The sequence below is a fragment of the Natrix helvetica genome (assembly GCF_964273705.1).
Source record: "Natrix helvetica genome assembly, chromosome: Z".
Classification (NCBI taxonomy): domain Eukaryota; kingdom Metazoa; phylum Chordata; class Lepidosauria; order Squamata; family Natricidae; genus Natrix; species Natrix helvetica.
This window is the reverse complement of record NC_138554.1, coordinates 93,145,078-93,171,571: the sequence shown is the minus strand read 5'-3', so window position 1 is coordinate 93,171,571 and position 26,494 is coordinate 93,145,078. Positions and strand designations below refer to the sequence as shown.

Below are 26,494 nucleotides of genomic sequence, written 5' to 3'. Positions count from 1 at the left end.
TGCCCTAAGCAATTCATGTCTCCAGGTGGTCCGTTCAACTGGTGCCAAACTCCACCAAGGCAGGTTTCACTCGTGAGGTTGTTAGTTCAGCATTTCCACAATTCTCCAAGAAACCTGGACAGTTTAACTATGTATTTATTTGGCTAACAAAAGAGGGAACCTTCCACTCCCTAAGAAATTATGGTCAGGAGGGATAGAGTTTAAATTCCAACTTCAACTGTTATAATCTAGAAATTATCTAACCACAAAATCAACAATGGAAGCTCAGTATACCCTTGTGTACCTTTCACAGGTATCTATTGTACTATAACACTGCCAAAATCTTTCATATTAATTTTTAAAAAGACAAGTTAACCATTACAGATACCACAATGTTGCTTTATGTGTACACATTAAACTGATCTTATCTATTTATTTAAATTGTTGTAAAATAGTTCAGATTGAAAAGAACTTTTAAAACACTTATTTTCACTCTTTTCAAATACTTAATACTTTTCAGTCTTAAAAACAATTACTTTGGGTACAGATTTAAATGACTGGCTGAAGTGTCTATTAAGTAATTGTAAGGTTTGATTCCAAAAATTCAGGTAGATTTATTAAATTTATATATCTTCCTCTTCCTATCCAAAAATAGCGATGATAAGTAGCCCTACAATGTTATTTTTGGTATTATTACCTTTTTCCTATGAATGGTAGCATTAAACACAAATGACAGAATACATATCTAGTTTTTGTTTTGATGTGAAAGAAGTTACCATCTATTAAATATTTCAGGTACTATATTTAAAATAATATTTCAGCCCTGTGAGTCATAACCCAAGGGCCTCAAATCTATCACCAAATTACATATATTTCTTAAGTAAAATTAATATTACTCATATTATGTCAGCTGAAAATATCAGAAATAAAAACTGAATTATACACAGTCTGGGGATCAGTAGTACATATAAAGGTGTGAGAAAAAACTGTGGACTTGTTTAATATTTAATCAATATTTAATAAACCATGTTTATTATGTGTAAATTCTTATTCAATCTATATAAAAGCAACAATCCTTACCTCTTATTCAAGAGGATATCATCCTAAATTGTCTCCAAAGTACTTAACTCTAAAAATTGTATGCATAATATTTTTTCTTCCAATCTGAAATTTGATTTCTCTCTTTCCTTTATAAGTAGGACCCATACACTTACATTTGTTATCCAACCAAACCAAATGAATCAATCTTTAATTCCCATTCAATGAGTTTGCTCTTTGAAAAAAGTATGATACGTTTAGGTAGCTTTCCATAAAGTTGTTCAAGCTTCAAAAATGATTAGGAAAAAAAGCTTAAGACTTCACAAGAGAACAAATGCAGTGTTTTTATTCATTAAAGTAGCCCAACATTTTTCAAGCTTTTGGATGAGACTTCAAAAAACCCCTTGCTCTTATACCAACATCATTTAAACGAATAAATTTCTTAAAGAAACAGCATCCCCATATTTTCTTTATTTGTGTGCAGTCTAAAAAAGCCTTGATAAATAGCAGAAAGGTGTTTTGTTTATGTAAACATGGAAGCACTTCTTCTGAATCATTTTTGAAATATGCACAGCCTTTGTTTCTTTTTGTAACAATAAATGTGAATGCTTTTAACTAAAGACTGAATCCTTTAATTATACATGGATAGGTAGTTAGGAAGAGATTATAAAATTGGATAAGTACTTCTATAAATAAAGCTTTGTTTTGTTTATATTATTAAACAAATCTTTAAAAATGTACAATATTTTTCAATTTATAACAAACAAAGGGTGAATCTACATCAGGCCACTTAGTTTTAGTTATTGGAGTTACATCCCATGACAACATATATAATTTCCCCTCATTTAATTTTCTCCTCACAACAATTCTGTGAGGCAGGTTGGGTTGAGAGTCATTTAGTGAGTTTCAGCGGCAGAATGAAGATTTCAGCTTGGATCTACCCACTCCTAGTCTAGCATTTTAACCACTAAACCTCATTAGTGAAATTGATGGAATATTTTAGTAGTGAGTTAATCTAAATACATATTTATTTCAATTCCTTCAGTCTAAATCCTACCAAAGGAAAGATTAAAAACTAATAAGTTTCAAGCCATCAATTACTTTTATAAATGTGCTTATTCAATACTTTGGTATTTCCTAAAATACCAAACTAAATATGTCACTATCTACGTAATTTTGAAACAAAGCCATTGTTTCCAGTTTCTATAATTTTGAACTGGACTGATTTGACTGGATCATCATAAGCATCCAGAACTTCAATCAATGTATACACTGGAGAAGAGAAATGAGCTTTGAGGGTTCATAAAATAATCCCAAAATAATAAATAGTTTAGAGGAAGAAGCCATTAATGTTCAAGCAAAACATCTGAATATATGTCTATCTAAATGGGACAAGTTTCAGGACTATGAAAGATACGGGAAACTGGACCAGGAAGCCCAGAGTTTCCACACTAACCTCTAAAGCCTGAGATGCATTTGGAGATATATTGGTGGATTCTAGGAATCATAAAATACATCAAATATTAGTTTGGCAAAGAAATATGGACCTTGTTCCATAGCCTACAAACCTATCAAACTAAGCAAAACCAGCATTCATTTAGCAGCCACAAAATGTCAAGCCAATGTCAGGGGAATTTTAGCATGGAAAAAAGGAAAAGCATGATTGGTGAAAAGAGGATGTAAGAGATATCAATAAACCAATGATTTTTGACATCTAATATGACATCATTTCCAATGGCCTTTTAAATTATCTATAAGCAGCTTCACTATAATTAAAAATAAAATATTTAAGGTAGCTATCAATAAAAATTGAATCCTTAATTATTTTGGGGTATCTTTGTATATGTTTGTATGTGTGTATGGCCACACACATATTATTTACATGACTGCTGATCTCAGAAGAACTGACCTAGTGTCTCTGGCCAACATAATAAAAAGATAAAAAACGCTATATTTTTTTAAAAGAGCACATACTAGATATTTGATCTACAACAGTCACCTCAAGATCTCACCAGTTCCCTGAGATTCTTGGGCCTGTTGACAAACCAGGTCTTGAGAGACCTGTGGAAAATAAAATGGGATAGAGCTGACCTCATTTTAGGCGCAGGGAAAATAGTGTTTTATAAGGTGGCCATAAGGGCAGAAGTCTTGGGCCGTCAAGTGTAGTTGCCCAAGAAACAAGGTAAAACAAGGTAAGAATCACAATTGGTAATCCCTCAAATAGTCCAGCCCCATGCCATGAAGAGCTTTAAAGGTCAAAACCAGCACTTTGAATTGCAAGACAGACTGAAAACTAATGTAACAGCTGCTGTTTTAGATGCATACATAACTGCAATGCAGTCAGAAGGCACTAGGGATGAGTAATTAGAATATAGTCCCCCAAACCAGGAATAACTCTGCAAATGCCCTTCTAGCCATGACTGCCAAGTGTTCTTTAAGCAGGAGTCATGAGTACAGGAAGACCCTAAGACTGGGCACTAGTTTCATTTGTAGCCACCCAATCCCGTCCAATGCCAAATAGGACACACAGGTGAAACTCGAAAAATTAGAATATCGTGCAAAAGTTCATTTACTTCAGTAATGCAACTTAAAAGGTGAAAATAATATATGAGATAAGACTCATTACATGCAAAGCAAGATAGTTCAAGCCGTGATTTGTCATAATTGTGATGATTATGGCGTACAGCTCATGAAAACCCCAAATCCATCATCTCAGAAAATTAGAATATTACATGCAATCAATAAAACAAGGATTGTACGTAGAACAATATCGGACCTCTGAAAAGTATAAGCATGCATATGTACTCAGTACTTGGTTTGGGCCCCTTTTGCAGCAATTACTGCTTCAATGCGGCGTAGCATGGAAGCTATCAGCCTGTGGCACTGCTGAGGTGTTATGGAAGACCAGGATGCTTCAATAGCAACTTTTGCCAAAAGCACCAAAAAGTGGTTCAATGACCGTGGGATTATTGTGCTTGATTGGCCTCTCCATTCTTCCTCCATACTCTGGGTCCTTGGTTTCCAAATGAGATGCAAAAGTTGCTCTCATCAGAAAAGAGGACTTAGGAGCACTGAGCAACAGGACTTTGGATCATTGTGCTTCATTGAGACCAGGGTCAACGCAGCCCTCTACCAGGAGATTTTGGAGCACTTCATGCTTCCTTCTGCAGGCAAGATTTATGGGGATGCTGACTTCATTTTCCAGCTGCCCACACTGCCAAAAGCACCAAAACCTGGTTCAATGACTGTTGGATTACTGTGCTTGATTGGCCAGCAAACTCATCTGACTTGAACCCCATAGAGAATCTATGGGGCATTGTCAAGAGAAAGATGAGAGACATGATACCGAACAATGCAGAAGAGCTGAAGGCCGCTATTGAAGCATCCTGGTCTTCCATAACACTTCAGCAATGCCACAGGCTGATAGCTTCCATGCCACGCCACATTGAGGCAGTAATTGCTGCAAAAGGGGCCCAAACTAAGTACTGAGTACATATGCATGCTTATACTTTTCAGAGGTCCGATATTGTTCTATGTACAATCCTTGTTTTATTGATTGCCTGTAATATTCTAATTTTCTAAAATGGTGGATTTGGGGTTTTCATGAGCTGTACGCCATAATCATCACAATTATGACAAATCACGGTTTGAACTATCTTGCTTTGCATGTAATGAGTCTTATCTCATATATTAGTTTTACCTTTTAAGTTGCATTATTGAAATAAATGAACTTTTGCACGATATTCTAATTTTTCAAGTTTCACCTGTAGTCCTGGAACCAGCATGGCGTAAAATCCAAACTCACTTTGCATAGCCAATATATAATATTGAATGGATTGTTTGTAAATAACATCTTATTTTTTTATACTTTGAAATAAGTACTGTAATATCAAGGAGCAAGCACATAACCAACACTTGAACAGGACGTAAGAATTGATCTTAACTACTTAATTGCTTTCTTAGATACAGATTCTTCATACACTCACACTGAGATCTAATATATTCCTGTTAGCTAAATGAAAGAAAGATTCAGATGGTTGCTAGGTACAAAAACAATGAGTAATCTAAAATGTGAACTAAACCAATGTTAAATTGTACTTGCAATTTCACATCATTTAATGTTGAAGACTAAATTAAAATATAAATTGAACTCTTCTTCTGCCAAGAATGAATCAGCTACACGAAATCAGTATGAATTTAGGAATGGAAAAAAATTAATAAACAGTATTTGCGTGTATAAGCTTTTCAAAAACATTTCATAAATACAGGTTGAATGTGTGTATAAACCCAAAAATGAAAAATATCACCTGTACTTAAAAAAAATAACTAGTAAATTAAACTAATTGAGTTACTATTTAACACTTTCCATTTGAACGAAGGATTGAAGAGTAACTACATAATATAATAGTATGATGACTGGTCATTGTTTTGCAATTACAAAAAAAAGACATGCAGAAGTATATTATAAACAAAGAAATCATTTATTTAATGTCAGCTTACTTTTCCGCATTGTTCACAGAAGTGAAACCTAGCAGTGTAAGATTATAGTCTTACAGCATTTTCTTCCGCAGGACAACATACTATATCAGTGTTGTTCTTGCCTCCATTCTACCTTACTTCTAAGAATTTGGCTGATTTAAACCTGCATTATAAATGAATTAATGGGTCATGTCATGTAAAGTGAAAAAACCCAAAGCTTCTACTCAACCTAAACTAATGTCATATTATAACTTTAGACTCAAAACAGAATATGTAATTATGAATCTATGCTTATTATGAAGTGTTTAACAGAATGAATTTTTAGAATATACTTCACACAAGTTTAAAACGATATAATTTCTCAATATACAGCACAATGTTATTCATACAATAATATTATTTTTGAATTACAATTCTTATCTGTAACCACCATAGCAACTAGAATCCTTAATTATTACAACTGATACTTCTTCAGGTTTTTATTACTATGACTACTACCCCCAAAAATGTAAAATATTATTCTCTTCTGTTCATTCTCCTTACCATACCATTATATTTCAGATAATTCCCCCTAAAGAAGAAGTAAGGAATGTATATAAAAATGTGTGAGAAAAATGGGGAAGAATTTCAAAAATATTCGATTTACCTGCTCTTTTATATACACAGACTCTAGATCCGTGATGGCGATGGCACATGGAGCCATATTTGCCCGCATATGAGCTGTCAGCTCTGGCATGTGCATGATTTTTGGCCTTCCAGAGGGCCAAGGGAGGCCATTTTCACCCTTCTCAGGCTTCAGGAAAGCCTCCAGAGCCTGGGAAGGGCAAAAAACAGGGCCAACGGGCCAACCAGAAGTTTGTGAATGATCTGTTTCTGGATTACAGAGGGCCTCCGGGGGAGCTAGGGGAGGTCATTTTCGCCCTCCTCAGGCTTCAGAAAAGCTTCCGGAGCCTGGGGGTTAAAACTCCCCTCCCCCACATGGGGGGGGCATGCATGCATGCGCAGGTCGGGCACGCATTCACAGGTGCATGGGGTACATTGAATTGTGGGTGTGGGCACAATTTTAGCACACCTTTACAAAAAGGTTCGCCATCACTGCTCTAGATGGATGTATAAATGTAACAATGAGGAATGCACTGCCATAATCAGTCCTGTTATTATTGTAGGTGATTACACCCACTCTAGATGAGTGTAGAAATGTAACATTGATGAATGCAATACCATAATCAGTCTGGTTACTAGTGTATGATATTACTTCAGAGTGCAATAAAAATCCCTCCACTTTTTTTGACATGTACAAGCTTAGTAAACACACACCAGAGCATACATTTATATTTTTCAAATTAAAATGTATTACAAAATCTGTTACAAACACAGCATAACATTTGTCATCAATGACATCATTGGCTTTAACATTGGAAGAGAGGGGACAAGAGGGAAGGGAAAGGGAGAAGAGAGAGGAGAGAATTCTTTGTGCTTCCCTCATTATGCATGCATAGAATGCAAACTCAGAAAAATTACAGCCAGCAGTCTAATTTCCACTGAAAAGTATGTGGTTTAACTCAGCCTCACTAATAATTATTTAAGAAATATTCTTATTCTTCACTTCCATTCACTTTTCCCATTTTCTGTCTTTCCTCATTTCTCTAGAAGCCACACTTATATTTAAAATTAGGAAGTGGCTTCTGCAGAACACATACAATTTCCATTTAATTATTTATATAAAGTTTTATATAATTTCATGCCTGTGAAGTGATTACATAACATTCAGAGTATTATTGTGTCTGATAAAATCTAGTGTAATAATAAGGACATATAGTAGTATAATTTTGACAATTTTCTTGATCCCAACATACAAAAAAATCTGTGATCCCAAATCCCTATATATAGTTCTGAGAGTCTTTCCAAGTTTTGCCAGTGAATTATCATGTTTATCATGATAGAGAGCAAACATGATTAAACACATGGTAAATAATATTTTATCTGGATGGAATCAATTTAATTTAAATTGCATTTATTTTAAATTTAGCCTTTACATTCATTGTACTTCAGCATGACCTCCTTCCATTCTGGAAAACAATTGTGCTATAGTTGGTGATGGGAAGGGAAAGAACACTAAATAATTGTGTTACCTGCTCACTATCAGAGCAAATGGGAAGAAGCACTATAAATGTAATTAGGCAACTACTAAAGGGACCTAGTGATCATCTGAACCTAAAGCAATTATGTTTTCCCCAAATAAATGATTTATTTACTGTTAATAATGGTCCTACTGCCTCCCACAACTAAGAAATAGCAAAATAGTGCTTGCAACAGCATTTTAACTCTAGATCTCAAAATTCTCTTTTCAGAATATAACATCTTCTAAAGGAGTTTTATTAATAATTGATAGCAAACTGGCAACAGGTTATTAGTACATGCTTCAGCAACCTTCTTAAATGCTTAAATTAGGTCAAAATGTCCTATCAAGAAAGCTCTAGGAAGAAGCAAGCACTGAATTTTTAAACTGAAATCACTGGGAAACACAGAAGAAAAGTGGCACAGCTGTCTATCGTATAACAAAGCTAATATAGATTTTAAAAATCATTTTCTTATTTTGAAGATTTGGAACGTATAATTAAGCAAGATTGTCTCCCCAAATTCCTTTATAGTTTTCACCCAAGAAGTTTTTTAAGAAGAGAAGGGATGCACAAACTTGGTCAATCTATCTGATTTATTAAACTTTCTTGAAGGCTAAATTAAAAACAAGAGAAGAATAGGAAACAAAAGGTCATACTTATCTAGAGTTTACATGTTCAGTTGACAGAAATATTTAAATTTGACAAAAACTATGATTTTGTAAGAGAAAACTGACAGAATTGGATTTGTGCAATACTGATGAGCCTATCACTAAAATATATAAACTTTTATTGAAAATGAATACGAAAAGTGAATATGTGAAAGACTGTATGATGAAAAAGGCAAAACATTTTGGATACAATACAATGTTTGATAAATGGTAGAATATTTGTAGTAAAAGATTGAAATTTATATTGAATTGTAATTTGAAATGGATTTTTTATTACCGTTGGTATTTAACTTCTGAAAAATTGTCAAAGATGTATAAGGAAATGTCAAATATATGTTAGAAATGCAATCAACATGAAGGTACTTTTCATAATCTTTGGTGGATGTGTAAAAAGATTAAGAAATACTGGGATCAAATTCTCAGAATTCTCATAATAAATGTATAATTGAAACAGATATTTCCTTTTAGGGTTGATGGATAAATAAATTGAAAGACAACAGAGGACTTTATATATGAAGCAGTGTGATTTCTATATGCACAGCAGTGGAAATATTTACAAATTCCTAGAATGGAAGAATAAATTAGTTATTAAGACTGGCTGAGATAGGGAAACTGACTACTTAAGGAAAGATTAATTAAAGAAATATTTTTCTACCTTTGTTTCTACTTGGAAAATCCCTTTGGTCTTTTTGCTTGAAACTGTGAAAAATAAAACTTTAATTTTGGGAATTTATTGTTTATGATTATAGAACTATTGTGTATTGTTAATCTTAGAATAAGAAGTTAATATATTTTATATTTGTATTTCCTCCAAAAGAAAGTGGGAAGTTTGCTTTTTTTTTCTTTTTTCTTTTTTGCAATCCTAATATTGTTCTTTTTCCCAAAGGTGCTTTTGCAAGAGGCAACTGGATTTTCTGGTTTTTCTTTGAAGATGTTTCACTTCTCATCTAAGAAGCTTTTTCAGCTTTGACAGGATGGTGGGGAATGGAACAATTTATACTCCTTGCAGATAGCTGGCCACTTACATTCTTTTAATGAGTTAAGGCCACTTTGAGGTTTATGTGTGTCATCAGGGTCAACTGAGTAGTGCAAATAGTTATGGAGCCTTCTTGGAACTGTTGAAAGGCCTGGAGATAGATAATGTTGTATCCCTCCTCCTCTGTTGAGAGGGCTGTTGAATTTTGACACAGATGGCCTTTCTGACCCCCCTTTCAAACCAGGGCTTCTCTCTGTCCAAAATGTGGACTTTGCTTTCTTCAAAAGATTGGCCTTTGTCTTTTTAATGCAGATGGACTGCTGAATCTAATCCTTATGGATTTTTTCTCTTATGTTGTGCTATGAATTTATGAAGTGGTTGTTTTTCCCCCAATGTACAGATCTAAACATCACTCACTGTATTGTACTGCATATACCATGTTGCTCAGTTTGTGTCTGGGTGTTTTATCCTTGGAGTGGACAAGCTTCTGCCTTAGTATCTTTTGGGGTTTGAACTGTGCATGTATGTTGGATTGGCTGATGATCCTCCTGAGCTTTTCTGATATTCCTGCAGTGCGTGGAATGACAACATTGCTTCATTTATGTTCTCTTCGTTGTCTGTTATGGAGAAGCTTCTGTGGGATCTTTTTTGAGATTTGATGAAGGCCCACTTGGGATAGTCACATATTCTGAGGGCTTCTTTGATGTGTTTTAGTTCTATTTCTTCCCAACTTTACTATAGACAGGCCTTTAGCTCACTGGTGTAGGGTTCTGATGACTCCCATTTTGTGCTTCAGTGGGTGATGGGAATCAAAATGTAAAAATTGATCTGTGTATATAGGTCTTCTGTAAACCTCAAATATTAAGGCTTTTGCCTTCCTTAGTGTTTATTGCAGAGTCCAGGAAGGCTAGACTATTTTTCTTAACATCTTCACATGTGAATTTGATGTATCTGTCTACAGAGTTGATATGTTTGGTGAACCAGGTAGCCTCAACATCTCTCTAAAAGAATGCAAATGTCCAGCTGTCTGTAAGGGGTATAAATCCTTCCATTTCCCATCATCCATTCAGAGCTGAAGAAGCTTCTTGAATGAGAAGCGAAACATCTTCAAAGAAAATCCAGAAAATCCAGTTGCCTCTTGAAAAAGGACCTTTGGGATAACCATGACCTGGATAAATGAGAAGTTCCATAGACATTGTTCTTTTTTGATCCTTTTTTAATTCTTTTTTGTTTCCTTATAATTTATGTTTTGTTGAAACCTTTAATAAAGTTTTATTTTAAAAAAGCTCAGAAGAAAAGGAAGTACTCATATTCACAACATTAACTGGAATGAGAAGAATCCTAATCAAATTTGACATTTACTATAGGAGAGAATATTTATAGATACCTATTCCAAAATCAAAGAAATTGTTTTTGCCAAAAGACCAGGATCATAGATGGGCCCTAGATGATAAGTAGATAGAACAAGGAAGGTCATTTAAGTATTTGGCTATCCTCTTTAGTGAAACATTATCATGGAAAACACATATAGCAGGGGTGTCAAACTTGATTTCACTGAGGGCCCCATCAGGGTTGTGTTTGACCTCAGGGAGCTGGGATGGGCATGCCAGGGTAGGTGTGGCCAACTCAACATCACTTATGTCAGGGTGCCTGTGGTGTCCGGAGCACTCTGCAGTAAAAATGGGCTGCCGAGATCCATTTTCAGCTGCGAGAACCTCCTGCAACCCTCTGCCAATGAAAATGGAACTTGGGAGGGCTGTGGGCAGCCCTCGCAAGCTCCATTTTAGGCTGCAACAGCCTCCTGCAACCCTCTGCCAGCAAAAACAGAACCAGGAAGGCTGTGTCCACGGGCTGGTCCTTCACTGTTTCCAGGGTGGCCCTGTGGGCCAGATCTAAGCACCCAGCGGGCCGGATTTGGCCCCCGGGCCTCTAGTTTGACACCCCTGACATATAACATCAATAAGAACAACAGTCACGAGATCAATGACAGCCATTTGCTGCACATTTTAATCAAAAAGGAGGACAGCCTTTTTAGCACTGCAGCACTGAAGATCTCCGGGGGGTGGGGGACAATAGCATAATTGATATATGAGCCCCAATTTGGGAGTTTCAGTAAACTAGATTAAAAGAGGTTCCAATAAATTTGTAAGATCAACTTTAGCTCTACCTTATGCATATTAGCATTGATATTGAAATTATAAGTGGGCTTGCCATCAATAAATATAAGGGTAAAGAAAGTGATAATCTTATGTTATAGGAAAAGTAGCCTTTAAGCTTGATACTTATTTGGCAAAACAAGTATCTTAACAAGCAACCTAATGGAACAGATAGATGAATCTGTATCTAAAACTACTTTCACACTCTTATTAGATCATAAACTTCTGTGTGACATAAATTATCATACATTAAGAAAGACTACTTTTTTAAAAAAGATGTTAGACAATCTTGAGAGTAGCTAAGTAAGTTTAAGTTAAGTGGAATGATTTTTTAAAAGAAGCACAAGGAATGTCACATTATTTAGAATCGTTCACACCCCATTGCTTGAGACAAGCCTTTACAGAACCTTGCTTCCAAACAATGCCAACAGCTTATTGGATGAAAGCTACAAAGGAATACCAACTGCTCTCCATTTATGCGTCTGTAACAACATACAGGTAGAAGATCTGATCCACTACTTACTACATTTCAAGCTTTATCAGGAAGCCAGAACAAGATTCATTACACCCCTACTGAATCAATCTAATTCAGAATGAAAAAAGCTATTTTTGCTGTCAGATGAAGACAAATGTGTAATAAAACAAGTTGCATTATTTGCAATGGCTGTAAGGAAGATACAAAAGCTCTCATAAATACATAAATAAATAAATTAAATGAAATGTACTGAACTGATGTGATTGCTATAATTTTATATGTATTTTCTTAAAGGTTATGATTGCAAATAAATGTTTAGTAGTAGTATTAGCCTTTGTAGAAATTTTAATTTATCTGCAAAAGAAATATGCAATTCAGGAAGTGTCAGATTTCACCAAAAAATTAACAATTCTCTATTTAAAATAAACAATACACCATTTTACTAAATTTTTATGACATCTTTAGGAAACACAGAAAAATATTTGTGATTGCAAACATTATTTTTGTATGAATCGAAACAATTATGGAAAATTACACATTGCTACTGAAATATTATGTTTTGCAATCTCGAGCTCCCATTCATGTATCTACAAAAAGTAATTCATTTTTTCTAGAGCCCCTATCACTGGAATGTACATATGCAATCTTTGATCATATACAGCATGCATTATCTATACACTGCAATCTGATGATTTTGAGATAAACTGGTTTTGCTGGCTGAGGCAAATAAGACCAAGCATATAAAAATGTGGAAGAATGCCATATATAGTTGCCACGTCATGTATTGCCTGTGGGCTACATGTTGTGTAAGCCTGTTTCAAAGTAATAACTTTCTCAACTTATCATGGGCAAAAATCCAACAGCATTTTACCATAGATAATCAACTATTTCATTAACTAAAAGCATAATGCAATTGTTCCCTACAAAAAGAAAATTTATGCTGTGGTTGAGACAAAAATGTCTGACTATGGAAATTCAGTTCTCCTTCCAAATTTCCTGATGTCTTGCTGTGAAAATTCAAAGAAAATCTTGAACAGTCTGTACTTTCAAACAAAAAAAGGACTATTTTTATTCATAATGTCATATATTAATATCTCACATAAAAACATATTAGGCACAAAAACAATGTATTTAGCAAATTATCCTTCCAATCCCAAAGTGTTAGTGATCTACTTTATTATACTGATTGCATAGTTAGTAATCAATTGGAAATCGAGAACTAATAAACAAACTCTGAGAAGTTCTCCTTATTTCAAATAAGTACAATGATGACAAAATTATACCTTATTGGAGACAGGGCTACTTAGATACACAATAGGAAGCTGTATGTAATAAAGATGGTCCCCAACAAAAGAAATTTGACAGAGAAACTCTTAGGAACTCACCCTAAATCTAATACCCACGTATGGAGATTACCAAGTTTCTTTGAGACCAGTCTGTGATTCTTTTCCTACAACAAATGTGTACAGGAGGCACAAAGGTATATATGTGCTTAGTGTGCAATGACAAAAGGGCACACTATCAAAAAGGTAGGATTTAAGACAAAAAAATTATGTTATTTTTTCTAAAGGAATTTTAAAAAATAGGTTATAATTTGTTCATCTTTAAAAATGTATGCAATTACTATTAGGAGTAAGGCTAAATATTATATTGGAAAGGTATATATGATTTCCTTCTCTTTACTAATCTATTTGTACTTGGCACATATTAATATGTACAAAGGCAAAATTGATCATTTAGTACACGCAAGTAAGGATTTCACTCAGTCCTTAACTTCTTAATGGATCGAGTCTCCCATACAGAAATTAGTTTTTGGAGTCTTCTTTGGATGTAGTATTCATTATACAGAATGAAGTGATACTTCGGGGGACTATTAAGTTGGTCAAAGTCAAAAACAAATTGTTTTTTTTTCTGAACACTTTCAATAGTGCTGACAAGTAACTTCATATATTTAGTTTGAAAATACCTAAATATATAGTATATTTCAGATGATTAAACTTCAAATGTAGATTTGCATATATAGGCTTCATTTAAATGAATATTGGAGAAAAAATAATGCTTTTACATTAAACATTTTGGTACAGCTAATATTATCTGCACTTTCATTCTATATATACTGTATATGTCTATTTTTAATTTTAATTTAGATGAATTTAGAAATTCTCTCCCTAATTTTTCAGCTATAAAAATACTATTGACAGTTTAGAAGAGTCATATTAAATTTCTAGATTTAAATTTAAGCTCCAATGCTTATATTCTTTGTTTAAATCAAGTAATGACAGAGTTAGACTATTGAAAATTTGTTCTCCTGAATAGTCTTAAATTCAGCATATTTCCATAAGTTGGAAAGTGGAAAATATGTTTTTCTTGTCTTATGTACTATGGAGGAATATGGAATAGTGTCCTAATTTCAGTTTTATCCTGATGATCACATTTAACTAAAATTATGGGATATTAAATTTCTTACAATGGCATGTTGAAGAAAGCAAGTACAGATTTCAATAAGATATTTTAATTCAAGAATTAGGAGTAAGATATAGAATCCTGGAAACTGTGAGGGAATTTGCAGCCTTCATTTATTAGCAAGTTGATTAAGGTAGAGTCTCTGAACATTTTGAATCTTTTCTTCCTGGGCAGCTGGCACAGAGCTGTCATTCATGACATAAGATACTAACAACCGTTCTCCTATATCAGTGGTCGGCAAGCCGCGGCTCGCAAGCCAAATGCGGCTCTTTAAACATTTTAATCTGGCTCTTCTGTGTGCCGGGCGCCCGCTTCCCTCCCTCCTCTCGGGCTTCGGAGGGAAGCTTCTGCAAAACCCCGGCGAGACAAGTCTCCCAGGCTGTAATTTGCCGAGCTGCACGCGCGCGCCTGTTTTCCACGGCGTGGAGCAGCGGCGAGATTCTGGGCGGCAAGCGATGATTCCGGGGGCCATCAGTGGGGGGGCAGGATCCCCCCTCGCATTCCTCATCTTCCCGGATGGCCCCCGGAATCATCGCTCGCCGCGCAGAATCTTGCCGCTGCTCCACGGCGTGGAAAACAGGCACGTGCGCACAGCTCGGCAAATTAAAGCCTGGGAGACTTCTTGTCACTCGCCAGGGCTTTTGAAGAAGCTTCCCTCCGAAGCGTTCCGAGGGAGGGCTGTAAACTTCCCTCCGAAGTCTTGGGAAGTTCTGAGGAGCCCCCCAAGCCAAAACGCCGCTGCCAGGTAGTTAAAAGTACCTCTCTGATTCGTCTCTGTCAGTCTCTCTCTGATTCCCTCTCTCACTCCCTCTCTCTGTTCCTCTCTCTGTCTGTCTGTCTCACTCACACACACACTGTGGTCACCTTGTTGAGTGTTCCAATCACATTTCAAATGTGATTGGAACACTCAACAAGGTGACCACAGTGTGTGTGTGTGTGTGTGTGTGTGTGTGTGTGTGAATGAGACAGACAGACAGAGAGAGGAACAGAGAGGGAGTGAGGGAGGGAATCAGAGAGAGACTGACAGACACACACACACACACACACAGAGGGGGAGGGAGGGAGAGAAAGATAGACAGACAGAGAGAGAGACACACACAGAGTGAGTGATTAAGTGAATGAGTGAGAGACAGACACACCCACATACACAGAGTGACAGAGAGAGAGGGAGGGGAGAGAGACAGAGGGAGAGACAGAGACAGACACACACACACAGAGTGAGTGAGAGACAGACAGACAGACAGACACACACACACACACACAGAGTGACAGAGATGGGGGAAGGAGGAGAGAGAGACAGAGATACAGAGAGAGAGAGAGACAGACAGATAGACACCCAGAGAAAATGACAGAGGGAGACAGAGAGGGAGGGAGGGAGAGAGAGACAAAGAGCCAGAGAGAGAGAGAGAAAGAAAAAGAAAAAAAGAAAGAAAGTGGGAGAGGGAGATGAAATTAAAAGCAACAACATACAAACCTGACTTACTCAAACTATCCAAGGAAATGCAAGGCCAATGTTCACATTAGTGGTTGTGACTTTGTCAGTCATTGTCAGGATGTAATTTTCTCTACATTGTAAGGCAAATTTTACGGAATTTAACGTTATCGATAAATAATATCGTTCTAAAGTTTTTATTTTATTAGTTGTGTTATTTGTATCCTCCCCACCTATGTGGATACTTGCATGCGGAATATTCTCAATAAAAACTTATTGAAACTAAAAACAGTGTACCATCCTATGTATTTTCGGTTTTAAAAATGCGGCTCTCCAAATAAATTTCAATCGTGGTTTTGGCGAGATTTGGCTCAGTTGAAAAAAAAGGTTGCCCACCACTGTCCTATATGATCGTATTGGCATATCTAAGTATACCAATATATATGTTATGGAATGGTGGATGCTTGGGTCCAGCAGATATAGCAGAATACCAGATTTGTTACCTCATATAAACAGATTACAAGTTGTTTTACTGTTTTCCCACATCCGTTTATACTTGGACTTCTCCTAAAATAAGAAAAAAATGACACAAAGCTATGTAGATAACACAAAGCATGAGAATAGTTCTTTATGAACATATATGTCCTAGGCACTTGACCTAAGGACAGCCTTATAGTCAAAACAAAATGAGAGTTAAGATACAAAAAGAAGCCAGAAACCCTTGATCTTCTGAGGGCTTTGTGTAGGCCATCCAGAAGATTCTACACTCCATTGATGGTTGAGGTGTTGTCTGCTGCTTTGAAGGAGCTTTTAGGAAAAGAATGGACTTATATTTGAGCAATACTGTATATCTCTTGTGCTTTTCTCTCTATTTTAAATTGCCAAGAGTTGTTGGAGTCAGGTATCTACAAATTAAATAGATAATAATATTAAAGATTTAAATTAAGTAATAAATAAAATAGATAAATTAAAGTTTAAATAAATTAATAAAAATAAACATATTTTATTGACTATACTTCTGGGCTGCCCCACTTGCTCACACTCACATGTTAGTGTAGTTTATGGAGTGTTTTATTTGTCTTCCCCCAGCAGTTCTCTCACGTTGATTTAAAACTGCCCCAACCAAAGCCAGCCACAAGCAAGACTAGATTAATTCCCCAGGCAATGGCTAATTAGTCCACAACCCAAATAGCAAGCTGCTCAAACAGTAAGTCTAATAAACATACATAAAGCCCCCAGGGAAAACTTAAAGTACATCCATGTTAGGTCATGGGTTATAGAAATTCAAAGTCTCAGGAAACATGAACGAGCATGTAGCCATGACCCACACATGTTGCTTTCAGCAACACCTCCTTCTGCTTGTTATGCTAAATAGCTCCAGGTACAGCCATTAAGAGGGAGGGGCTTTCTCCCAAATAATCCAGCAGACTTCTATTTCTCTGCCCTGCGTGCTCTGAGATCTACCATGGCAGACAGCTCCTCCCTCTCCTCTTCACTGGGCTGCAAGCTATTCCCAGCTGGAGCCTGTTCTCCTTGCAGTTCAAGGTCAGTAATTCCCGACATGCTAGGTGTGATCTCATTCTCCCTCGTGCCAGCCTCTGAAGAACTGTCGAATGAGTCGGTCAAAGGAGACATTACAACTCCTTATGACTGGCTATTGCTCCTGATTCTTAAAAGAATCTCTTAACTCAGATACACAATGCTGCCAAGACAGTTTATTAACCCTCTTGATACTTCCTCAGTCACAATCCCTCCATAATCTCTCAAATGTGGACATTCAAACTCAAAAATAATAAGGCAAGACTGTTTGGAATGTGCAATATATATATATATACAATACAATACAATAGTAGAGTTGGAAGGGACCTTGGAGGTCTTCTATTCGATATATATCGAATAAATCAATTAAAAGGATTAGATAATGGATAGATTTTGTTTTTGTTGTTTGAGGGATTGAAATAAAAGTACCATTTGTAAAAAAAAAATGTACACACTAGAAATCTTCAATTATGTATCTTTTGAAATCTAGATTTAGGTTTCAGAATACAGTTAAGTACTACAGGATTTAAGGTGTTGTTTCAATACAAAAATGATTGTTAGATAATGCTAAATTTATTCAAAATTTATGAAGAGGAAAGAAATATGAAATTAGATTGCCCAGCACATAAATATTAATTGAATTTTGTCTATGGAACATAAATGCATAAAATTAATGTGTTCAATTTCTTCTGGAGGAAAAAAGAGTTCTTAAAAGGCAACTGTAGACAACATAGGAAATTGAAGGATAGGACGAACAGTCACTACCAAGGCAATGATCAGATAAGTGGGGCTTTAAGTCTGTCCAAGAAAATATCTCAGTCTCTCCCTGCTTTACAAGAATATAAAATAAAGGAGGGAGGAGAACATTCAGACTTACAATATTCTATTCCTATAATTCTCAAAATACAAATATCCTGACTTATAAGGCACTAGTTTCCTAGTGATCACATGCTATAGTGGCTTTATTTTGCACAAAAAGTAATTTGCATATTTGGTTCTAATAGGCTGATGGCTTTCGGTAGAGATTCATATTGTTCTGAAACTTACAGCAATGATTTCGAAAATAACAGAACAACAGCTATGATTCTTAGAATTCGACTTATGATTCAGCAGCTGTAACTCTTATGAGTTGAAAAAGCTTGGTATGAACAATGATTGATGAATACTTTGTCTCCATCAATTATGATGGCCTGAAGAATTTACCTCCCTTCTGTTTTATTACCATAGATTCTGATTATGGCAGAAAATTTAGACATTTGTACTGCATATGAATACAATTTGGTTAAATGAAGATACTAACTTCTGCAAGGAGAATCATTAAAATGAATTGCCCTACATATCCAAGAGATCCAACAAGCTACTTGATAGCACTGAGTATTTTCCAAATAACCTGGAGGTGATTTGAAAGCTTGCTGACCTCTAGAATATGGAAGCACTCAGGGCACTGAACAGAATTACCAGCAGAGCTTTTTCTCACTCCCTAATCCCATGCAGCTCCCTGATTTAATGAGGGTTCCAGGAAATGAAGAAGAGAAAACAGATCTAGAACGACACTGACGTAAAAGAAGTAAATAGAACACAAGAAAAAACTAGCTAGCAAAGAAAAATTGTTTTAAACTCATATTGTGTCAGTAAAGTATTAGTCAATTCAACTGGTTCCAGATCCTTTTGGAGAATGAGGTTTCAGAAACATCAGTCAAAATAAGTTGTGATTGCCTGGCTGAGCATTTCATAAATAAAATTAGCCACCCTGCATTGGAAGCAAAATAGGCAAAAGTATTGAGAATTCAAATTTTTCAGATAATATACGAGATATCATCTCTAAATCTTAGGAAACTAAGGAAATCTATAGTGTCCTCTGCAATCTTAGCTTCACCACTTGTAAATTAGACTTCTGCCATATTTGGTTAATCAAAGCAGCCAAGAAGGGAACAAGGAACTGGATCCAAAATATAATCAATGTCTCCTTGAAAGAAGGGAGATGTCAGAAGAGGAACTGATTTGACCAAGTTGCTTAATACAAAACTAGACAACTACTCTCCTTTTTCTAACCCTTCTTTTTAAGAGAAAGGGGTTGGAGAAGCTTTCGAGATAAATTCTTGGCAATCTGGAGTCAGGATTGGATATGGAATAGAAACCATGTTAATCACTCTCTTGGATGACATGTGATTAGGTTAGATCTATTAGCAGCATTCTATACTGCCAATCACAGTATCCTTCTGGACTATTTATGAAGTTTGTAGCTGGGAGGATACTGTCACCATATTTCCATTCCTTTCTGAGCATAAAGATTCAGATAGTAATTGCTGGGAGAAAGAAAGTGGATATATTGATACTTCAATATAGGCTATCTCAAAGTTCCCCATTCTGTTTATAGCTATATGAAGTCACAGGAAGATATTTCTTGTCAGTTTGGGTGCATGTCATCAATATACAGATACTGAATTATACACCTGTAGTCTGGACTTCTGGGAGATGTAATGGAAATCATGAGCCATTGCCTGGAAACTGTCAGAATATAAATGGGCCAAAATAGGATCACTCATTCCATCAAGTTATAGTAATCATTGATTTACAGACCATATGATTTAGGTTTACATTATTTTTTATTATTGATGGCCTATTTTTTTCCCATAGAAAACAAGTTCATAATAAAGGAGTCTTCTTGGGCTCACACCTCCTACTTGAAGAATAGGCTTAGCTTTTGCACAATTCTTGTGTACCAGTTGCCATTTTAACTGGAACAGGATGAGATTAAAATGATTGCTCATATCTACCTCTCAATTGTTGTAGGTTAGCCTATGTGGGACAATGCAGAAAGTTCTAATGGATCCAAACACAACAGCATGTATTATTCGTCAGTTACAATACTGCCATGTTGCACATCTATTGTGGTAGCAATGACAAAGTCGCAAAGCACAAGTCAAAATGTTCCTCAAAGCCTTGTATGATTCAGGTGAATCTTTAAAACCATCATTTCCTGATAGCTTCAACCCATCCTACTCACACAATTAAAAAAACATTTGCTAATAGTTCCCACTTGACACAGGAATAGCAGGAAGAGACTTGGTATTCCCGATAGGAAGTCCCATTTATTGAGTTATCTTGCCTCAGAATGACTTCCACCCATAAGGCTTTCAAAAGATGATGAAAACAGTTCTTCCAGAAGGCCTTTAGATGCTTACAGATGCATCATAACTTTTAAATTCAAGTTTCTACTTTTAACATATTTTTTTTAAAAAAATTTCAATTATTATTTTAATTAATATTGATGTGTACACATTTATGGATAATTTTAATATGATGCCTAGAGTTCTTTTAGTTTTAGGCAATATCAAGTTATTTATAATTTGATTTTGATTTTTTTCCTATTTTAAGTAAAATAATATAATTATTAATTACAATGGTAAAGCTATTACATGTTTATAAATAACAAATATATAGAAATTGAAATTTAGAATAATATATTAAGACAAAATAAAAAATACTTTAAATTATGACATCTAATTAAATTAATTACCTATAAAACAAGGCATCTATTTGTAAAACTGATCAACTAATCTCCCATATCTAAATATATATTTTTTACTTTCAGTACTTCATCATGAAGCACACAGGCGGAGAGAATGACATGGGAACCAGGGCGTGAATGACGGAACAAAGAGCTTCCTATCCAAGAAAGGAGGAAACTGGCACACAACAGAAACTTGAGCAAAGGTTTTACAAGCCATGACTGCCACTTGCTTTTCAAGCAGGAGTTGTAAGTCCAGAGGATCCCAGATTATACACCAGAAGTGTCTGGGGTAGGGCAACCCCATCCAGGACCCATAAATACAGAAGGGGCTACTTCATCTTATAAGGTGTAATAAAATATTTTCAGAAAACATTTTTTATTGATACAACTTCTATGGGGTTCTTCAATTCTTAGAATATCTTTACAGAAAATGAAACTACTATTTTCAAATCTAGAAATATATCACCATTTTTACCTATCGTGCTGCCTTGAAAATAAGGTCCAATCAGAAAATAAGCTATTGCATGATTTTTCAGGATGCTTGTATAAACCTTACACCCAGAATAAGCCACAGTTCAGATTGTCAGCTCTCAGGGGAAGTGGTTATGACCTGCACAGCAGCTGACGAGCACAAGGAACCGATGGTGTCCAGCAGCAGCCCTCTGCCCTTTGGCCGGTGCACTCTGTGGTTGCACAGCCTGCCCCACTACCACAACCACCTCTTCCCTGGTACCAGCACTTGCCACTACAACCATTCACTACACCGCCACCATGGGAGCCACATACCGAAGCAGTAGTGAAATCGAACAGTTTTTCCTACTGGTTTTGTGGGTGTAGTTTGGTTGGGGGGAGTCATGTGAATGGGGGGGTGTCAAAAGACAGAAACTCACTTTAACAATGTCTTGCTAGATCAGGGGGTTGGATTAGATGACCTCCAGGTCCCTTCCAGCCCTGGACTGCTATGCTCTTTCAAGGTAATCTCTGAAGCTGTGTCTAGTGCCAAGTTTGTGGTCCTTTCTCCCTCTTCTTTTTCCTCCCTCCCTCCTTCTCTCTTTCACAGCAGCAGCACCCCCCACCCCACCGCTTTTTAAAGCATTTTTCCCTGCCTATTCGCCTGAATTAGCAGGGGGGGAAATGCTTTAAAAAGTAGGCGGGAAAAGCTTCCAACGATCGCACAATCCTCAGAAGCTTTTTTTTTAACTGCCGGTTCACAGAACCAAGGACAATTGTCCCTACCGGTTTGGCTGAACGGGAGGATTTCACCCTGGGCCGAAGTCCAGTGAGCTGTGCCACCTGTGCCTTGCCTTCACCAGAGATCTCATCCCTAGCCGGGAAGACGCTTCATGCTTTCTGGCTCTGGGGCACTCCAAGCAACAAGCAGAAGCATGGGAGGGAGACATGCAATCCATCTCACCGGAAATGCAACTCCGCCGGCCGGCCACTCCATTCCACTATGTCTTTGCTTGCCCGCAGACAAGATCACATGCTTACTCCCCACACCTGTGCCTCCGCCTGCTGCTTGGAGGGCCATCCTGGTGGTTGCACTTCAACTTACCTGTGCTGCGCGAGCTAAGCATCCCCAAAGTGTGCCAGACAAGGGGCCAGCAGGCTGCAGCCAGAGCCAGTTGGCCCCCATTCGCTTGCTACCTCTTGTATGCGGTGGCTGGGCTGATCACCTGATACCATGTTTCCCTGAAAATTAGCCCTAATGTGTATTTTGGATACACACACACACACACAGAGAGAGAGAGAGAGAGAGAGAGAGAGAGAGAGAGAGAGAGAGAGAGAGAGAGAGAGAGAGAGAACTAACTGATATAATAATATAACACTTTAGGTTTTTTTCTTTTTTCTGTTGTATTTTTTAATAAAGCACTTTTTATCCATTTTTAAAGAATATATGTTTATGTGCTATAAATATTTTTGTGTTTTATTCTTTTTATGTTATTTTAAAAGAATAAAAATAAATTAAAAAGAATAACTGTGACATTAGTCTTACAGAAATTATAATTATTACAGAAGTTTTCACTTTTTTTTCTCACTGCCAGTATATAGGGACTATGGGTCTCACACATTATTTTCTGCCCAACCTAGAAATTAAAAGGCAAGAGTTATATTAAAAACTCACTGAAGTAAATAAATGGAAAAAGGAATGTTCTTGACATTGCTATACTACCTTTAGCAAAAACACAGCCAATGTTAGCAGGTTATTTAGGAAATTTCTGTGGTGGAGAGGGAACATCTAACTATGTGGAACTAATAGGAGGTAAACATGTCCTGAACATATGAAAGATACTGAAGTCTATTATTGGAGAGGATGCACATCTTTCCTTTAATCCATGAATGCAGAAATAATGAAGACCTGATTGTCTCCTTTGCCATAGGGGAGAAAGTGTTTTTTCAAGAATATACAATACAATAGCCAATATTGACCCTAGAAAAATGGACTGTCTAGCAATGCAATGAATGAATGAATGAATGTTTAGAAGTCATTGTAATTGAGAAAGATATGTGGCCTAGAAATGCAGTAAGTCATTAGGTAAATAAGAAAGTATGCAGGTAAACAAACAAGTTTTAGCAACATACAGCAAAGTCTGACACATTCCTCTTTTTGGCTTCTTTATAACTTTCTTGTAAATTTAGATGATAGAGACTACATAATCCTTAGCTGACAAGACAAAATAGTATTTTATTTTCATATATTAATTAATTGTTCAAGGGTCTTGTTTTCAAAACAATATTTTATTTCTAAGATTTGCTTATGAGCAGAAAATTATTTTTTTAATTACCACATTTTTCGGAATATAAGACGCACCAGAGTATAAGACGCACCAAGGTTTTGAAGAGGCAATTTTTTAAAAAGTAGGTAGGTAGATACAGGAGAGAGAGAGAGAGAGAGAGAGAGAGAGAGAGAGAGAGAGAAATATAGTAGGGAGGGAGGGAGAGAGAGAGAGTAGGTAGGTAGGTAGGTAGGTAGGTAGGTAGGTAGGTAAAGGAATAGAGAGAGAGATAAATAGAGGGAGAGAGAGAAATACAGTAGGTAGGTAGGGAGAGAGAGATTAATAGAGATAGAGAAAGAAATACAGTAGATACGTACAGAGGGAGAGAGATTAGGTAGGGTGGTAGGTAGAGGGATAGAGAAAGAGAGAGAGGGAGAGAGAGGGAGGGAGGGAGAGAGAGAGAGAGAGAGAGAGAGAGAGAGAGAGAAGATAAGTAGGTAGGTAGGTAGATATTTCCAGATGTATTTATATATATGCTGAAGAAGGAAATCGCTGACAATCTGTAACACCTAAGACTGTTTCTGCTGGCACAACCTTGATCAATGTAATTCTCATTAATCACTCTAATTAAACAGCTTTCTGAAAAAAAGAAAAAAGTTTTTGCACTCTGCAAACCTTGCGAAAACGGGCCCGCTTTTTGTTTTTTAAAAAAAGGCATGAATAGCCTTGAGGGGGGGGGCTTGCAGAGTGCTCCTGGGGGATGGAGGGGCAAAACAGGCAAAAAATGGTCCATTTTTTGTCAAGAAAATTGCATGCATAGCCTTATGGAGGCTTATAGAGTACTCCTGGAGGCTGGGAGGACAAAACTGAGCAAACAAACAGCCCGTTTTTTGCTCATTTCTGCCCTTCCCAGCCCCCAGGAGTTCTCTGAAAGTCTCCATGAGGTTATGCACAGCCATTTTGGTGAAGGAGAATGGCTTCTGGAGGCAAAATAATGCTGTAATCAGTGTATAAGATGCACCCAGATTTTCAGCCTCTTTTTTGAAGGAAAAGGTGCTTGTTATACTCTGAAAAATACGGTAACTCTGAAAACCGCTGAAATAAAAAATATTGTTATTCAGAACAATATTTCATTTCCAAGTTTTATTTTAGAGACGTCCAAGACTTTTTCTCATATACAGCACTTTTGTATTCTCAAAGAACATTTATGCTTACGATTTCAGACTTTCACAGTTTAACATATTGTGTGAAAAGAATCAAACAGGTTTGATACAAAAAAGCATCAGTAAGATGTGTAAAGCCCCATTGAAATATTCCTGGAAAAGGGGAGGACCATAGGTTGCAGTCCTAAAAATACTTCCATGACGAAAATAAGCTCCACAAAACGTCTAAGGAAATGAGCTGAAAATAATATATTTCAAACTCAGTCTACTAAGCTGACTGCACTGGATCAAGCTCCAGTACTGGCTTATATTTAAGCACCAGACCATTAAGAACCTTAGCAGGATAGGATGGAACTCATAAAGTGGTTGGTTGATTGATTGTTGTTGCCAGGGCAGTGGAAGATAAATATTGTTTTTAATTGTATGTGATACTAGGCTTTTATATTTTTTTGGTAAGTGGCCCAGAATCACTGAGAATGAGTGGGCAGCCATATACATTCTCTAAATAAATAAATAAATAAATAGATAAGTTGAGAGAAAAAAACCCTGAAGAACGACAAACGATTTCTATATTGTTGCCAACAAAAAGGACAAGGCTATGAAGTCATCAAGAGTAAACTGCCTCACTGTTTATATATGCCAAATTGCTTTATTTTATGGCTTCAGCAGCCTGGTTTTTTCAATGTACAACAAACACTTCTACACCGCCTTTTTGTGGCCGCCGCCGCAAGCATCGGCTCTTAAGGACTCACGTGCAAGAGAATCCTTTAGATCGCACAAGAAACTCCTGTCGCATATGTTTAATTTAAACGCCATTTCTATCGATCCGCTGGCCTTCTCCGTTTCCGTTTTGTGAAGCTTCCTCCTTCTGCTTCCCCCTCCCACATCCAGTGGCCAACTATCTTTTCCTTTTCCGCTCGAGTTGTGCTTGTTTGTTCTCCAAAGTCAGAACAAGTCTCCCCCTCTGTACAGGAAGAAAGAAGGGAGGGAAGCTACCTGCGGGTCCCAAAACAGGAGTTGGCCAAGGAGCAGGACTCACCTGCCGAGAGCGGGCTCAGAGGCCAAGAGAGACGCCAAGGAGACTCCAGGGCTTTCCACGGCGACGAGCGGCCTGTGTCCTGAAATGACCCGGCTGGGTAGGAGGGAGGGAAGCGCGGGAGGCAGGGAACGAGCCAGTGAGTGACAGAAAGGAGCAGGACGCCCGGTTCTTGGGCAGAGAACAGCGCGAGAGCTTTTTGCAATTCCGCCGACTTGTGTTTACGCATCTTTCCCCGCCTGTTTTCTCACACCCCTCGAATGAATGCTGAAATACCGATGCAGAGGTTTTAACGAGGCGTAGAATATTGTGCAGCCAACCTAACTCCCCAGTAGTTTTCTTCTTCGTTTTTTTAAAGTGTTGAGCTGGGCAGAGTTTGCAACCTAAATATTTAAAGTTAGTAGGGATGGCACATCCAAGAACCCTTTTTAAAATGCTATTGACAAATTTGTCTATCTTTCAGAGACTGGAGAATACTTCCATATTGTGTTTTGTTTTTATTTTTTATTTTAATGGGAACGTGGCAAATGCAGTGTCCCAGTTTTGTTAAGTCAGAACAACAGTCTCTTCTCCCATCCCCCATCTTAGAGAGCTCCAACATTTGGTTTGGTGTAGTTAAGAATCTATTCCATCACACAATTTATGATGTAATACGTTTGAGGAACTGCCCGGAGCTGTTTTGTTGTTTGCACTACAGTGTATTTTGACTAATACATTCATATTGTCTTCCTGAAAGCTA

At 36.8% G+C, this 26,494-nt stretch overlaps 1 protein-coding gene across 3 annotated transcripts in view; it reads right to left on the bottom strand.

Moving 5' to 3' along the window:
• The window catches only part of THRB (thyroid hormone receptor beta), a 234,447-nt gene extending 208,544 nt beyond the window's left edge, over positions 1–25,903 (bottom strand). For 2 of the 3 annotated variants that reach the window (XM_081932904.1, XM_081932908.1), the window contains exon 1: positions 25,759–25,903. The gene's annotated coding sequence lies outside the window, so the exon portion shown is untranslated. Of the gene's footprint in view, positions 1–25,715 lie in introns of all 3 variants that reach the window. The other variant, XM_081932906.1, reaches the window with a different exon arrangement.
• Between the last annotated feature and the right edge of the window lie 591 nt (positions 25,904–26,494).